We start from the raw sequence: 17,575 nt of genomic DNA on the forward strand, positions 1-17,575 counted from the left end.
GCATTCACAGGCTGTGTCCATTTTGGCCTGTATCAGGACTCAGCATTTCCTGTTCACTCCTCAGGCTCTAGGCCTCTATTCACCCTTGACCCACCATCCCTCTACCTGACCAGTCCTTTACCCAACCACTACTCACTCCTCACTCCACTCGCTCTGCCTCTACCCACCCCATCCTATACACGCCCCTCTACTGCCTCTCCCCTCAACCTGTTCCTCCCTCTACCCGTCTCTCACCCTCTAATCACCCCTCCCCTTCTCGCCCTGCCCCTCCCTTTTTACCTCTTCCCTATCCACCCCTCCTTCTACTGTCCCTCGCACCACCATAACTTCCCCTGCCCATTACTCCTCACCTGCACCCTCTGCCCACCCCTGCTTACCCACCCACTCAGGCCCAGCGCGCTGCCGATCAGCCTTTGCAGACAGCCACCATCTCTCTCTTCACGTGCAGGGCCGAACCAACCGTCCCTGGGGTCCGCGCGGGTGCAAGCGCTGAAGGCCGTGGCGACCGGGAGAAGTGCGCTCGCACTGTGGAAGGGCCGTCCGGTGCCATTCCTGCCATGCCCGTCGCGCCGACAGGAAATCACAGGTGCTCGCCAATCCGCCGCACCGCTCGACAGGTGGGAGAAGTGACTGGTTGTGCAGGGAGCCTTCCAACTGGCTTGCCGGCTGATGACATCGACAGACTTCTCGTGTTACAATTTCTCGTGTTACAATGGGGAAGGATGTGCAATGAAGGGGGAGGATGGTGGGGGTGACATTACCAAAAAACAACATCGGCTCTCGCTGCAGGGCGGGCCACCTCTAATACGTTTTTGAAATGATCTTGCGGGCCAAATATAATTATATCGCGGGCCAAATTTGGCCTGCGGGCCAGAGTTTGACATATGTGGTCTACAGCATTTGCTTCAGCGCAGTGACATTAAGTTAGGGAATTTAAAGAAAATGTTAGTGGTAGGAGGAGGGTAAGAAGCTCTATGGATCAATCCCAAGAATTTATGTTAATGAGGTCTCTATAATAGCATAGTTGTTAGTATCCAGTTAACATATTGAGAGATTTATGACATTCAAGTCACAGTAGCCAATTAAACTAAAAAATGCATATTCAGATTTCAAATTTATTGTCAGAGTACATACATGCCATCACAGACAACGCTGAGATTTTTTTTCCTATGGGTGAAGCAGAATTACCACCTATTGGTAGTGCAAAGAAACTGTACTCAACGTACACATGTAAACAAACTGACTGCAATATAGAGAGAAAAAAAATCAATAAAGTGCAAGCATAAGAGTCCTTAAATGAGTCCCTGATTGAGTTTGTTGTTGAGGAGTCTGATGATGGAGGGGTAGCAGCTGCTCCAGAACCTGGTGGTGTGAGTCTTGTGGCTCTCTTTCCTGATGGTAGCAGTGAGAGGAGAGTGTATGTTGGGGTGGAGTGGATCCTTGATTGCTGCTCCTCTCTGACGGCAACGTTCCCTGTAGATGTTCTCGATGATGGGGAGGGATTTTCCTGAGATATTCTGGGGTGTGCCCATTCCTTTTGCAGGGCTTTATGCTCAGGGCTATTGGTGTCCCATACTAGACCATGATGCAGTTCAGCACACTTTCCACCACACATCAGTAGAAATTTGCCAGGGTTTCCAATGTCATACCAAATCACAAATTCCAAAGGAATTAGAGGAGCTAACATGCTTTCTTTACGATGCCATTTGTGTGATGGGTCCAGGAAAGATCCTCCGAGGTAGTGACTCCCAAGAATATTCTGATCTATTCCTTGTGCACTTGTTTGGAAGCAGACTATGCCTAATACTTCCAAAGTAAAAATGCTGTTTGCACCCGACACATGCCGGATGTCAAAAATGAGGCAAAAAAATTCCTACTTTCAGTCTTTTGCTAGTAATAATTTTCTGGTATCCGGAAGATTCTCTCAATTTATATCATGATTATAAAAGCTAAAAGTATAACAAAAGTAAGACTGGGTGATATTATGCAAGAAATTGCCAAGTTTAAGAACTAAAATGCTTCTGAAATATCTGAGACATCATTTATATTAAACCTCTGAAGACAGAAAATTATTACCTTTATTAACCCCAGTAAATGGATCCAAATTATTAACCCAGGGCCAACATGGGAACAGGCAGGAATTAAATGTTGTTGCATCTTTAAGTTGTCCAGTTCTTTATGTCTTATTAGGGCTTGTGAGTCCTGAGAGGAAGAAGGAAGAATTGTGGTATATTAAATAAATAACAATACATTCCTCAGGAGTTTGCGGAGGAGCTAGTGGAGTTGTTCAAGTGAACCGGTACGGACTTGAAGGGCCGACATGGCCTGTTTCCGTGCTGTAAACGGTCATATGGTTATATGATAGATTCCTACTTAGGCATTACCGTTAGCATACTGATTAGTGCTGTTTCAGCACCAGTGATTGGGATTTAAGTTCTCCCCATGTCTGTGAAGGTTTTCCCCAGGGGCTCTGGTGTCCTTCCGCCCTTCAATATGTACTAGGGATTGTAGGGCGGTTGGGTGTAAATGGACAGCATGGGCCGGCCTGTTACTGTGCTGTATGTCCAAATCTTTTTAAAAATTAAAAAATCAATTTAAATCTCTTTCCCTAAACTCCCACTAAACTCCAATTCTCATCAAAATAGCAAATTAATTATTTGTGGTCCTGCTGTTGCTTCTGAGGATACTGGCTTTTAACTCCGTCAAAATGAGCTCCAGAAGAATCCACAGCGGCCACAGCAATAAAGGCAAATGTTTTCAAGCAAAGCATGCATTGCAATGCAGCAGTTCCTCATCATTTTAAAAGTCTCAATCCCTGGGGCCATTTTGAGTGAGGTTCACAATTTGTGATGAATTGGGGGGAAAATTCAGACTGCTCGGATTTATTTTGTGTCTCTTCAATTAGAGCTAGCTTTAACCCCAGAAATGAAGGAATAGCACGAGAAATGATTATAGAACCAAAGCCCCATCCCGCCCACCCCCAAACTTGTTCATATTGTACAGAATCCAATTCATGGAGCAGGAATGAATATCATAAGCAGTGGGGCCTCAAAATGAAAACTTGGCCCCAGATTTCTTGAGCTGCGAGTCCACCTGCCAGTCCTAACAAAGGATTGTTGCCATTAAGAAAGTAGTTACAAGTATTTATTTTTATTAAATAATTCTTTTGTTGATACTTCATGGCTTGTTACTGAATATTGCCCTTTGAATGAAATATTTGTAATCTCAGGTAGACATTAAAGATGCCAGGATACTATTTGGAGAAGATCATGGGAGGTTTCCTGTGATACCTTGTTGAAGTGCTCAAGCCTGAAATGTCGGTTATATATCTTTAACTTTGCTGTATAAAGTACACTCTTCGACCTGCTAAGTTTCTCCAGCATCGTGCTTTTACTTGGTTTCATGTGGCTCAGTCAAATACTTATCCTTCAATCAAACTGTAAAACCATAGCTTAGGTGAACACAATTTTATTTCATCGTGACTCATGGGATGTTGTCCATTATGATTGCCTACATTACAATACTTTCAAAATTCAAATATATTTCATTGTCTGTATTGAGGCCTTAAATTTCCCTATATAAATGTAAATTGTTGTTTTGTAGCAATTGTGTCATAGTAAGAAATGAAGAACAAGAAAATGATCAGACATAATTGAGTCGAAGTTCAGTAAAAGTCGTTTACTCGGACAGTCACATGCAGCTTTTAAAAACCCTGTGTGTTCCAAATGGCATAATCACGTTGTGACATCATTGGGAACTTCCCGAAATGGTTTGATTAAGCCTCCGGTGAGCTGCTAGAGTTTCTTCATTCTTTCTACGTGTCATATGAGATGAAGTGGAAAATGATTAAACATGATGACTAAGAAAATCTTTTGAGTGGTGAAATGCTAATGTGCACTGTGTGACAAAAAAGGAACTCAAACAATTGCAGGACATCTGTTTCCTTCTTTGAGTTGTTTTGTCTACCTGCTGCCCTAATCAAAGAGGGTGCCAAGATTTACCATTGATGCAAAAGCAGATTTAATTGCTCTTTGCAAGGTCGTCAGCTGTCCCTCCAATCACTAGCATGAACTTTGTGGCCTTCCCCCACTAAAATCTCTAGTTCATCTTTCGCCACTGTACCCCACCACACAGATTGCTAGCTCAATCATGAAACTTGTATCCAATGCATATGATTTGACACCCTATCGCAATGATTAGGCTGATTGCAGTACTGCTGGAATCACTTGTCCATGCGTCATCCCTGACACTCCACGACTATGCATCCTACTCTGGCTCCCACCCCTATAAACCAGTCAAGTGGTCCTGATGTGAATGGGATTAACCCGTTTTACTTGATTAATGGCTTTAGGTTCAAGCACCATGAATTTTGTGGTGGTGCACCATGAAATTATTTATTTTGTTAGCCATACAAGTACTGGTAAATTAATGTGCACCTCCAGCCAGACCTCAATCCCTCCTCAGCCCTCCTGGTTCATCTCACTAACCAGCTATCCCCACTATTTTCCTTGATCATCCCCCAGCACATCATTACATCATCTCTGCTTTGTCAATGGCCACAAAGAACTGCAGAGAGTCGTGAGCGCAGTTCAGGCTGTTAAAAAAACCAACCTTCTATCCATCGGCTCCATATAAAATCCCCCCTGCCTTGGGAAAGCTACCAATATATGAAAGGACCCACACCACACTTTTCACAAATCTGCTGTCAGGCAGAAGATACATAAGCTTGAAAATGTGAATGTCCAGATCAAGGACAATTTAACTGCTGTTATTAGATCTTGAATGGACATCTCATTGGTAAAAGATAATGCTTCCATAGAGTTTAACTGTACTTTTTTCCCCATACCCTACAGTTGGTCTTTGCAACACTCTACGCTGCACTTTAACTTATTATGCCCTGCACATTTGTTTTATAATTGTACTATCTGAAGTACTTAAGAATGAGTTGACTTCTCCGGCCAGCAGGAAAAACAATGCTTTTCACTGTGTCCCAGTTCTTCTTTTCTTTGGCTTGGCTTCGTGGACGAAGATTTATGGAGGGGTAATGTCCATGTCAGCTGCAGGCTCGTTTGTGGTTGACAAGTCCGATGCGGGACAGGCAGACACGGTTGCAGCGGTTGCAAGGGAAAATTGGTTGGTTGGGGTTGGGTGTTGGGTTTTTCCTCCTTTGTCTTTGTCAGTGAGGTGGGCTCTGCGGTCTTCTTCAAAGGAGGTTGCTGCCCGCCGAACTGTGAGGCGCCAAGATGTGCGGTTTGAGGCGAGATCAGCCCACTGGCGGTGGTCAATGTGGCAGGCACCAAGAGATTTCTTTAGGCAGTCCTTGTACCTCTTCTTTGGTGCACCTCTGTCTCGGTGGCCAGTGGAGAGCTCACCATATAACACGATCTTGGTAAGGCGATGGTCCTCCATTCTGGAGATGTGACCTACCCAGCGCAGTTTGATCTTCAGCAGCATGGATTCGATGCTGTCGGCCTCTGCCATCTCGAGTACTTTGATGTTGGAGATGAAGTCGCTCCAATGAATGTTGAGGATGGAGCGGAGACAACGCTGGTGGAAGCGTTCTAGGAGCTGTAGGTGATGCCGGTAAAGGACCCATGATTCGGAGCCGAACAGGAGTGTGGGTATGACAACGGCTCTGTATACGCTAATCTTTGTGAGGTTTTTCAGTTGGTTGTTTTTCCAGACTCTTTTGTGTAGTCTTCCAAAGGCGCTATTTGCCTTGGCGAGTCTGTTGTCTATCTTGTTGTCAATCCTTGCATCCGATGAAATGGTGCAGCCGAGATAGGTAAACTGGTGGACTGTTTTGAGTTTTGTGTGCCCGATGGAGATGTGAGGGGGCTGGTAGTCATGGTGGGGAGCTGGCTGATGGAGGACCTCAGTTTTCTTAGTTAATGTTATAACAAACAATTCAATTCAATTTCCTGGGGTCTTCCATTCTGGTTTACCCCAAACATTGAATTTCCAGATCCCATTTCAATTCTGTGCCTCCATGATCAATCCATCCTCTCCACGTGATCATCTCTTTAACCATTTTCTGCCCTTCCCATCATCTTTCTGAACAATTTCTCCTTTCTCCCATCACATCTCTGAAACAACATCTTCCCTCCTCCATCAACTCCCGAAGTGTTCCCCATCTTCTTTCTCTGAATTAACGGGAGTTTGAGAAAGGAAGGTCGCTCTACACTTTTGCATGTATAAACCAAGAAATTATAGCATCTTGGTGGCTTTGCACAAAATGTTGTCATTTTAGCTTTTTTTGTTTCTTCTGAGATGTGGCATGGTTAGCGCAACATTGTTACACACCAGTGATTGGGTTCGAATCCTGTCTCTAAGCACTTTGTACGTTCTCTCTGTGACTGAGTTTTTCTTGGTGGCTCTGGTTTCCTCCCACTGTTCAAAATGCACCAGAGGTGTAGATCAATTGGGTGCATTTGGCAGCATGAGCTGAAAGGGCCTAAATTTATTAATTGATTCCTCCCTCTCAAATCTGACATTAAATGATGATCTACCTAGGTTATTTGGCTGTCGGGCAGAGCAGAAACTGAGTCTGTAGGAAGGACAACTGAGTGGGATTGTTTTCCTGCATGTTAAATACTAATGGAGAAACCTGTGTCAGAGAGAAAGGCACCACAAGGACTCAATTCTTTCAACAAGTCAAGTTGCATGACATCACCCTATTCCCCAAGTAAATCCATGTAATATTAGTGATTATAATAGAGGTTCATGTATAATGCAATGCTCTTCAGTGCTGGGAAATAGAATTCATGAACTGTATAATATACTCCATAAATAACTGTGGATTGGAATCAAAATATTACTCTTTTTAATGTAACAATACAATATATTTTGTAATTTTTAATTGATCCATCAAGTCAAAATATTTGCGATTCTATCATCTTAAAATTTTGCAACATTTTATTTATAGATAGCAATAATATTTTCTAATTTAACAGGGACTGCATTTTGATGGTAATTCATTAATGTGATGCAGTTTATGATGTTCATGGACATGTTAGTTATTAATTTGTCTTGGAAATTGGCTGAGGTAAAGTGACAGAGCAGGGGTATTGAGTAGACACTCAGGGGATTTGAGACTTCAGTGTCTCTTAATTGTTCATCTACTCTGGTAGAGAGTGCAGCCACTCATGCAGAAGGAAGTCCAACAGGGGTTTTCTCCCTGATTTGTTGCTCCCCAGCTTAAAGAATCAGGTGCCAGAAGTTACTCCAGGTAGACCCATTTTATCATATTCTTGACCACTGGGCTGGCACTCCCTCAGACAACCTCTAACAACCTCCCCAATCATTAGTTCCACATTTGCCACCCTCCTCTGATTGAGAGGCTGATTCTCAATATTCTCTCCTTGATTTCTCAATTAGATTTGTTCCCCATCGCTACCCTCCCTTTTCACCAACCTTCGCCATTTCTCAATTACAAGCCTAACTGGACAGAAGTGCAGAGTACATACAGAGTGAGCAAGCTTAATTTGATATCAGGTTTTATATTCAATATGACACTATATGGTATCAAGTTGGGCAACTTTTATTGGTTTTGGAACAACAGACACTATTGTAGATGCTTTCTTTAAATGAGAGATTGTTGGAATATTAATATCTAAAGAGAAACAGCCAGACAAATAGAGTCAAATTACAGATAAAGCATACCTTCAAAGCTTTAGCAGGCAAAAGGATATGTTTCTGAAATTATAGTGAAAGAGGACATTCAGTAGCGGATCTGGACAGAATGTTAAGAGATTGCATCAAGAGTGTGATTGTGATGTGGAGTTATTTAGAAGGTAAATGTGATTTGATTGTGACACACTAGTGATCAGCATTAAGATGTAACACATTGAGTGCTGTTAACTTTCACCCTGACCTCAAATTCACTTTGTCAATCTCTAGCGACACTCTCCATTTTCTTGGTCTCTGTCTCCATCTTGGGAGACAAACTTTCTACAGACATTTCCTACAAATCTATTTACACCCACAGCGACAGTTCCTCACACCCTGTTCCCTGTAAGGCTTCTATTCCTCTGTCTACATCACATCTTATCCAAGGAAAAGTCTTCATTCCAGATCATCTGAGATCTTCTCCTTCTTTAAAATATGTGGATTCTCCTCCTTCACTATCAACTCAGCCTTAATCCACATCTCCCCCATTTCTGGCACATCCGTCCTGGCCCCCTCTGACCAGAGATGCAACAAGATCAGGATTCCTCTTGTCCACCTAAAACCCCACATCCAACATATTATCCTCAACAATTTCCGTCACCTACAACATGATCCCACCACCAGAAACATCTTCCTTTATCCTTCCCTCTCTGCAATCCGCAGGGGCAGCTCCGTCTGGGACTACCTTGTCCACTCATCCCTTCCCAGCAACTGACCCCTTGGAACCTACCCTTGAGACCGCATGAAATGCCACACTTACACATACATCTTCTCCCTCACCACCATTCGTGGCCCCAAACAGTCCTTCCAAGTGAAGCAATACTTCACGTGAATCTGCAGGAGTCATTTACTGCATTTGGAGCTCATGTTGTGGCCTTTTCTACATTGGAGAGACTAGAAGCAGACTGAGAGATCACTTAGCTGAACACCTTCGCTCTGTTCACATCAATGATGGGGATCTCCCAATTGCAAACCATTTCAATTTGTGCCTTACAACCGTGCTGATATGTTTGTCCATGGTCTTATGTTCTGTCAAACCGGGGCCACTCAAACTGGAGGAGTAATACCTAATATTTTGTCTAGGTTTCTCTAAATGGATGGCATTGATCTCGACTTCTCCAGTTTCTGTTGGACCACTTCCCATCCTCCCTCTCTTCCCCATTCCTCTATCTCCTTTCCTCTTGCATTCCACTCCCTTCCCCCTCCATCCAGAGAGCTATCCTCCCTACTTCTGATTTCTCTAGTGCTTTCCCTGCCTTATCCACCTATCATCTCTTGCTTGATGCTCTGCTCACCATTTTATTCAGGTGCCTGCCTACATTTTACTCAAGATAAAGGGCTCAGGCCCAAAATGTTGGTTATGTATCTTTTTCTTAGCTATATAAAGTGCGCTGTTTGACCTGTTGAGTTTCTCAAGTATTAGAGTCAGGATTCGGGTTGGGAAGGAAATGTGATTTGAAAATGTCAGAGACTTGAAATTTTAAATACATATTAAATCAGATTAATTAATTGTTTATTTCACAAAGTTGTTATGTTCTTTGTGATTGAGTTTTGGTAGAAACCTGACCATAAAACTGCTTTCAGTTTTAGCATTTTGTTGATGATATTAGGTGTCCAGATCTTGTCCACTGTAAACCCATTGTGATTTTTTTTTAGATTTAGACATACAGCATGGTAACAGGCCTTTTTAGCCTATGAGCCAATTGGCTTACAACCCCTGATATAATTTAAAGGGTGGAAGGAAACCGGACCCCTTGGGGAAAGCTCACACAGAGGCAGGGAGAACATACAAACTCCTTACTTCAGCCAGACATCGGCACTCCTCACTGGAACAAAGACCAAACGCATTTTGCACAGAATTGTGTTTATTTAAGGTTAAATTATTTAAATGTTAATAAAGTGAAGACATTTAAAAATTTATCATTCTAGCCACTGCTCCTGCTTACATCAGTGTTATTTGTGATTTTGTTTTTGGAGTTGTGATGTGACTGTCAGCAATGAATTATTGATTTTGTAGTTGCAGTGATACCAGCTTCTATTGATGTACCACTTGCACACTTATCATTTGCCACAGGAGCTGGACATACCCAGCAGCGAGGCCAAGGTGGAATCTCCAATGGAAAAGTTAGGCCTTAAGACACAATAGGGATCAATATGGTCAAGAAGCTTTTCGTATGTACTTCAACTTGTAATGATCAATATTATGGACATATGTAATAAAGGTGGGCAAGGACTTAGAATTAGCACTTTTCTATAGATTGAATATGGGAAACTTTTTATTTTTCAGTTTGAAAGGTGGCTTGATTGGGAAAGTATAGTGACTATAAATAGAAACTGGTCCTGAATTTTGCTAATTGGTAGCCAAATTCTGAACCAATTTCTATTTATAGTCGCCATGTTTTCTGAAAGCTACTGCCTTAAAGCTTCCCATAGAGATCTCGTGATCTCTAGGGTGAGAAAGTCATCGTGACTGATGACTGCTGCTGCCATCCACCAGTTTGAGGTAGTCCTTGACTTCCAAGAGCTGTTATACCAAAGGTGGAACAATCAAATGAAAGAACTTACACAGACATCATACCCAGAAGCAAATCAACTTTTAAAATATTATACAGATTGCAAAGTCAATATTGAGGCATAAAGACAATCTTAAGTTTGTAGCTGAAATATCATGAATAAATTCATGAAGGAACTTACAAAAGTATTAAAAAATATTTAAAAATGTATCACATTTTAAAATATTGATATGAATGAACTACATATATGAAATTAGTTTTCCTGGGCACAAAGCTAAATAAGCAAAAATAACCATAACCATATAACCATTTACGGAGCGGAAACAGGCCATGTCGGCCTTTCGAGTCCACACCAGTTCATTAGAACAACTCCACTAGCTCAAACCTCCTGTTCACCACCAATAACCCTCCAACCCCCTCACCTCCTTGACACATCCAACCTTTTCTTAAATGACAGAAGGGACCCTGACGCAACTATCTCATTCGGAAGTTCACTCCATTTTGCCACCACTCGCTGAGTGAAAAATCCACCTCTAATATTCCTCCTGAAGTGTTACTCCCTTACCCTTAACTCATGGCCTCTTGTTCCAAACTCCCATGCATTCAGGGGAGAGTGTGTTTATGTCTAATCTATCTATTTAAATAATTATTTTGCATTAAAAGATTGTTAGAACTTATGTAAAATAGTACTAATGTTTTCAGGGTTTTCAGGTTCTTATAAATATCACTTTAGTTCAAGTGCTTTTCCTTAACTGTGTTGAAATCAGAAAAGAGAACATCTTGTGAAAGAGGTGCGCTGGATTAGAATTCAAAATGCATCATGTGATTTGAAATTTCAAAGATGGTGTCAGAAATGAGAAAGAGGCCTAATAGATTTGTCACCAAGACTAACACCAAATTTGGGCCTTTTTGTGTTCAACTTTATGATGATTTGTATTTTGTGCTCAGATTTCTGCTCTTGCTGATCATTTCAACTTTTGTTCATTGTTAATTTATTACATTATTGGATATCTGCATAATATTCATTGATGGTTGCTTGTATCAAACATGATTTCATCATTCATTGGAGCTTTAGGATGTTTGTGTATGTGATACTTTGAGGTGTCAACTCTCTGGATTCCACAATTTGATATGCAAAGCTATTGTAAATAGACAGGTATTTGTTTGAACTTTACAATTTCTGTAACAGTAAATGATGGCTGGAATGATTGCTTGAAGGAGTCAGGAAATATTTTTAAAGTATTGTAGTGATTGGTAATTATGGGATCTAGGTCTTCAGCATACTTGTTTATGCTTAACTATTAATCATAATATTTATTATATTGAATTGTCTGAAAAATTACTTAACAAGGACAAATAAAATTAAACACATTTGTCTAAACCCACACATAGTCAAGACCAGTGGTTTTCAAACAATTTTTCTTTTCTCTCACATACCACTTTAAGTAATCCCTTACTAATCACAGAGCACCTATGGCATAGGAATTACTTAAAGTGGTACGAGTTTGGAAAGAAAAAGTTTGAAAACCACTGGTCTAGATGGAAGAAGGGCAGTCGATTTCCTTCCCTAAAGCATATTAGTGTACCAAATGTGTTTTTATGACACTACAGGGTAATAACTTTTACTTTGCATTAATTACTTGAATTTATGTTCCCAAATGCCACAGTTTGATTTTAAAAACTCCAAAGCAATAATCCTGGTATCAGTATACTCATCTAATTACACAAACCTTACGCTGGTATGCTTAATTTCTGTATACAATAAAAAATATTTGTATGAACTCAACCTAGTGATTTTAAAGAATTCATTCTTATTAACTGCCTCCTTTGTGATCAGTTCAGACTATTCATTCAATCACATAGTGCCTCTGGAATTTACTTACAGTAGAAGTCCAAAAATCGGGGAGTGAATTGGTCTATGTTAGGAAATCTGCCTGCTGAATCTGTGCCAGTTTGGACCTGATGTTGAAAAATCAAACCCATTTATTTCAATGGAAAAGAAGAGCAAGGCACCTGAATGATTATACTCTAATCAATGCAGTTTTTTTAGGCAGGTTTTCCATTTATGATTTACAATTAGTGCTGTACCTCATCTTTTGTGCATTTGGGGTTATTCAGGAATTACGGGTTATGGAATTTTGTGGACATATGAGGCAATGATATGAGAACCAGTCTTCATAAAGTCGGTTCTGATATATATTAGAAGCAGTAACCAGTGTTGAAATTATAAAGACAGATTATTAACAAATAGAGTACAGTCTGCTGGCCCACGACAGCGGTGGTGGGTTGGGGGGGGCGGGTTAGAGAGGGTGAGAAGAAGGAGGTTGTGCACTTAGATGCGGCTTGCAAACTGACAATCATGAGATGTTCAAAATATGTAAAACATAAGACATTGGGGAAACAAAATCTGTAGATGCTAGAATCTTGAGTAGAAAAAGAATTGCTGGAAGAACTCAGCAGGTACCGAGGGGAAGATGCATCTAGTGGGGGGATTACATTGCAGTTGGCAGAATTGTGCAGGATAATATCTTTGATGTGGAGGTTGGTGAGGACAAGGGGAAATCCTGTCCTTATTGTGTCCTGTGGCCGAAAATAAGAGGAAATGCAGTTATGGGCCGAGTTGATAACTCAGAGGGGAGGCCACTCTTTTTTTTTTGAAGGTCATCTCTGGAATGAAAGACCTTGCCTTCATCATTGCCCCTGTAACCGCAAGAAATGCTACACTTGCACCATCTCCTTCCTCATCACCATTCAGGACCCCAAACAATTCTTACGAAGTGAAGAAACACTTCACCTGTGAATCTGCAAAGGTCATCTACTGTATCCAGTGCTCCCATTGTGACATCCTCTGCATCATAATGACTGGACACAGACTACTAGATTGTTTCATTAAGCTCTGTTCACTGCAATAACAGTGATCTCCCAGACGTCAGTCATTTTAATTCCATACACCATTCCCACACTGACTTCAAAACCATTGCTGCCAGCAAATGAAAGGAACAACACCTAATCTTCTGTTTGGGCCCTCTCTAACAAGACACCTTTGACATGCAATTTTCCAGATTCCTTTAAATCCCTCTCCTGATTCTTTCCCTTTCCTATACCCCTGTGTCCTTTTCTCCAGCTCACCACACCCTTCACTCTTCATTCAGAAAGCTAACCCCTCCCCCATTATCTCAGCTTTTTTCTCTTCTACCCTCCCACCTATAACCACCTCTGACCCGCTAGCCTGTTCCTTTTCTCCCTTACCCCTTCCTCCCTCCTCTCCTCCCCTCCCCACCTTAACATTCAAGCACCTGCCAGCTTTTCGCTCATACCTTGATGAAAGGCTCAGGCCCGAAGCATTGGTTACCCTTAACTTCCTACAGATGCTGCAGCTGGTATGGACCCAGGGAGAGCGGGGAGTGGAGACACAGCACTCCACCATGTGGTGCTACAGCCAAGTCCTACTGATGATGGCTCCTTATAGGCTTTAAATGGCCTGTTAAAGGAGCTGATGGTGCTTTATTTAAAATCCTGAGATCATGAAGTCCAGGCCCAAGATGGCAGCGCCTGTGTTTGGCAGTGGCCATGATGGGCTGTAAAATCAGTACGGAACCAGTAACAAGGAGAACATCCGCCGTTGAAAAGGGCAAGCAGAGGAAATGACCTTATAATGGTGACCATAATGGTGGAACAGCATGGAGTTCAGCAGCTGAAGGACACACACAGGTGGCAAGCTGTTGGCAATGAACCCATATAGGTTGCTGGTGACTTGAGGTCAAAGGTCTCACACCAAGCTGCAGGCTGCTGAAACTAGCTCATGGAAACCAGGATTCGAGAAGGTGCTGAGGACAAGGAGGCCTCCCAAAGGGCCCTGGGCAGTGAAGGCTTCCTGATCAGCATGGAGGTTTGAATCTGGGCTTTGGTTGTTGATTGTTTGATCTGAACTGGAGTCTTGTGCATCGATAGAGGCTGCAGGAACACTGGAGGTAAATCCACTGACACTCGGTGACTCTGGGGAGTCTTTCTTTTACTTATTTTTCTCTGACTGTAAGGGACACTGGGCAGTGCTAATGTTAATGGTAAATTTTTTCTGCCTTATGTACATGACAATAAATAATATCTGTACCTGTTGAGTTTTTCGATCACTTCTGTGTATTGAACTACAATGACAGCATCTGCAGCCCTTCCTGTTTAACTTAATTGGAAGAATGGTTGGGGAACAGAAAGCTCAAGTTTAGATCCTCAAGCAGAGAATAGGTGTTCTGCAATGCCGTCATCCAATCTACATTTGGTTTTACCAATGTAGAGGAGGGCACACTGAGTACACTGAATGCATACGTTCAGTTGAATGATGTGCATGCAAAACTCTGTGTCACATGAAAGTTCTGCATGTGACCTTGAATGGTAGTGAGGAAGGAGATGCAGGGATAAGTTTTATATATTCTATGGTTACAACAGTGTGTGGAGGGTGGGTGGGGAGAGAAGAGCAGATTAGAGAGTCTCAGATAGACATACCCACAAAAAGCTGATCAAGGTAGAGAGGAAGAGGGAAAATGTGGCTGGAGAAGGGATGGCATTGAAGTTGGTGGAAGTATCGGAGGATAATATCTTTGATGCAGAGGCTGTGGGGTGGAATATAAAGGCTAGAAGACATTGTCCTTGTTCTAGCTGAAAGAGGTAGGGTTAGGACAGAAATATAATGGAGGAAATACACTTTTATTAAAGAAAGAGGTCATTTTGGATATCCTAGAGGGTAAGCCTTATCCTAGAAAGAGTTAGAGGAATTCTGGGAAAAGGATGGTGTCCTTACCAGGGACAGGATGTAGATTCAATCTTCAGTTTTAAAATTAAGTTGGATAAATACATAGATAGGAGAGGTTTGGAGGGTTATGGAATGAGAGCAGGTCAGTGCAGCTAGCTAGTTCTATTGGTTGGCAAGATGAGAAGAGTTGAATGGCATGTTTTTCTGTGCTGCCATGCTCTATGGAAGAAGTATAATCCAGATATCTGTGCGAATGGGTGGCTTAGTAATAGATGTCCATGGATAGTTTGTCTCTCTGAGATGGAAAAAAGGTCAAGGAAGGGAAGTATCAAAAATAGTCCAGATAAATTTAAGGGGCCAGTGGAAGTTAATGAAACTGTCACATTTTGCATGGGTACTGGAGGCTGGAGAAATGCAGTAATGGGGCTGTGTTAATTAGCTCACATCAAACCAAGACCAAGGAAGCTTCTAGACCAGATTTTATTTTGTCAGTGCATCTAACATGTCCATAAACATAGTTTGTTGCTCATTTATCAATATTTGTGATACTTGTGATACTTGAGTGTCTGGATTCTCTGTTGTCAGAAGCTATTAGGTTATCTGTGTTAATTACTTTGTCCCAGCAAAGGTATCTGAACTTTCTGAGGTATCTTATAAGTTACCCTGCACTTCCATTGTAAATATATGATTCAAAGTAAAACCCCTGGCATCCGGCCCCAATGGGGAATGGTAAGCAAGTTTTCCAGTTGCCTAACTTTATTAAGAATAAACAGTTTAAAAGACAAAAGACAGTGCAAAAGGTAATTTGAAAAAAATCAGTATCATAGTCCTTAATTATGTAAAGTTCACTTTAATCAAGTAATTCTCATTACTTACAAAATTAAAATAAATTTGAACCGTAGTCACTGTAACCAGCCATCATAATTAACCCCCCTCTTCAAGTTTAGAGATAAAGCCTTACTAATATACTTGATAATCCAATATATATTTGTGCATGTATATCTGTCTGTTTACCTGTTCGTCTGTTCTCCATGCAAATCAATATGGAGTACTCTAGAAATGTCCAAGGAGGTTCAGAAGGGGTAACAATTGATGTTGAATGTCATGACTACATTGAATTTAATCTTTAAGATCGTATGAAATTCAAACTTTTTTTAACCAGCATGCACTGACTTGCATTAGTTTACTATAATTGTGGTAACATTTGATGCTGAATGTCATGACCACATTGAATTTAACCTTTAAGTCACATGAAGTTCAAAAAAAAATTGAACTTGCACCAGAGACACCTCAATTAGTTACAGGACTGTGATCAATGTACATTCAGAATAAAAAAAGTGGCCAAACCCAGTATGCCCCATGTTATTGAGGTGGCAATACTTTCTGGATGTGGCAAGGGAGAAGATGTACTCATTCCAAGAATTCCTATCATTCTCACTGGTATGCAGTTTGAGTTCAAGAAACTTCAATTTCCCATACACCAGAGCTTCGCCATGTTCATCAACAAATCCCAAGGTCAGATGTTGAAGGTAGCTGGACTGCAATTGGAAGAGCCCTGCTTTTCCCATGGGCAGCTCTACGTGTTGGAACCCTGAACAATCTTTGTGTAAATTCTCCCAGGTAGAAAAACTAAGAACATTGTTTTTTTATGAAGCCCTTAACTGAGAATTGTTTGTCTACGTTTTGCTAGAAGTCAACTTTGTTTGAACGGTACATCTCCGTTACAAAGAATATAAGATATATTTATGCAGAATTACCATGAAGTTTTTTGGGTATTTTGTTTCAACCATGTAGTCAACAACTGAGTATTTTATTTCCAGGGCAATGCCAGTAAATTAATAAACAAAGACTTATTAAGCAGGGATAAGGAGATATTTTAAGAGAGCGGCATCAACCAGCTCTTCATCCTGGGCGATGCCATTTTATTTAAACATCTGCTAAACATGACCAAACCACTCCACTGGCTGAATATTTGCTCCTATTTTCAACAAATGCTTATGTGTTGCTTGAGAGAACATTTACTTTTACAATTTTAAATGTGTATTTAAATTTTTATGTCTTTGGCTTGGCTTCGCGGACGAAGATTTATGGAGGGGGTAAATGTCCACGTCACCTGCAGGCTCGTTTGTGGCTGACAAGTCCGATGCGGGACAGGCAGACACGGTTGCAGCGGTTGCAGGGGAAAATTTGTTGGTTGGGGTTGGGTGTTGGGTTTTTCCTCCTTTGTCTTTTGTCAGTGAGGTGGGCTCTGCGGTCTTCTTCAAAGGAGGTTGCTGCCCGCCGAACTGTGAGGCGCCAAGATGCACGGTTTGAGGCGATATCAGCCCACTGGCGGGGTTTATTTTCCTCAAATTTTTTTGCCAGCTTCTTGATGTTGCTAGAATTCTGAATGAGGAATTTTACTATATTGAAGTAAACAATATCATTATAGCTATAAAAACTGCATTGAATCACCTGAACTATCTTTGTTCTAAACGTACAGTTACTTGATGTACTTTGAGTTTGGCGATTCGACTGAGAGGGTCTCAGAAGAGAGACTACCTGGTTGTTCTATATGACAAAGATCTTTTACACCTTTACCAGCTTCCCTCTCCTCAATAGGAGGATCCTTTCCAGGTAAAATTTAGTGGACAACATTGAGGCATGC

At 41.4% G+C, this 17,575-nt stretch overlaps 1 protein-coding gene across 11 annotated transcripts in view; it reads right to left on the bottom strand.

Annotated features, from left to right (window-relative positions):
• drp2 (dystrophin related protein 2) overlaps positions 1-13,058 on the bottom strand; it is a 163,496-nt gene extending 150,438 nt beyond the window's left edge. For 6 of the 11 annotated variants that reach the window (XM_069893394.1, XM_069893392.1, XM_069893393.1 and 3 more), the window contains exons 1-2: positions 12,868-12,965; positions 12,065-12,140 (exon numbers count right to left, since the gene is read on the bottom strand). The gene's annotated coding sequence lies outside the window, so the exon portion shown is untranslated. The other 5 variants (XR_011342985.1, XR_011342986.1, XM_069893386.1 and 2 more) reach the window with 3 other exon arrangements.
• Between the last annotated feature and the right edge of the window lie 4,517 nt (positions 13,059-17,575).

This window comes from Narcine bancroftii, chromosome 8 (assembly GCF_036971445.1).
Source record: "Narcine bancroftii isolate sNarBan1 chromosome 8, sNarBan1.hap1, whole genome shotgun sequence".
Taxonomy (NCBI): domain Eukaryota; kingdom Metazoa; phylum Chordata; class Chondrichthyes; order Torpediniformes; family Narcinidae; genus Narcine; species Narcine bancroftii.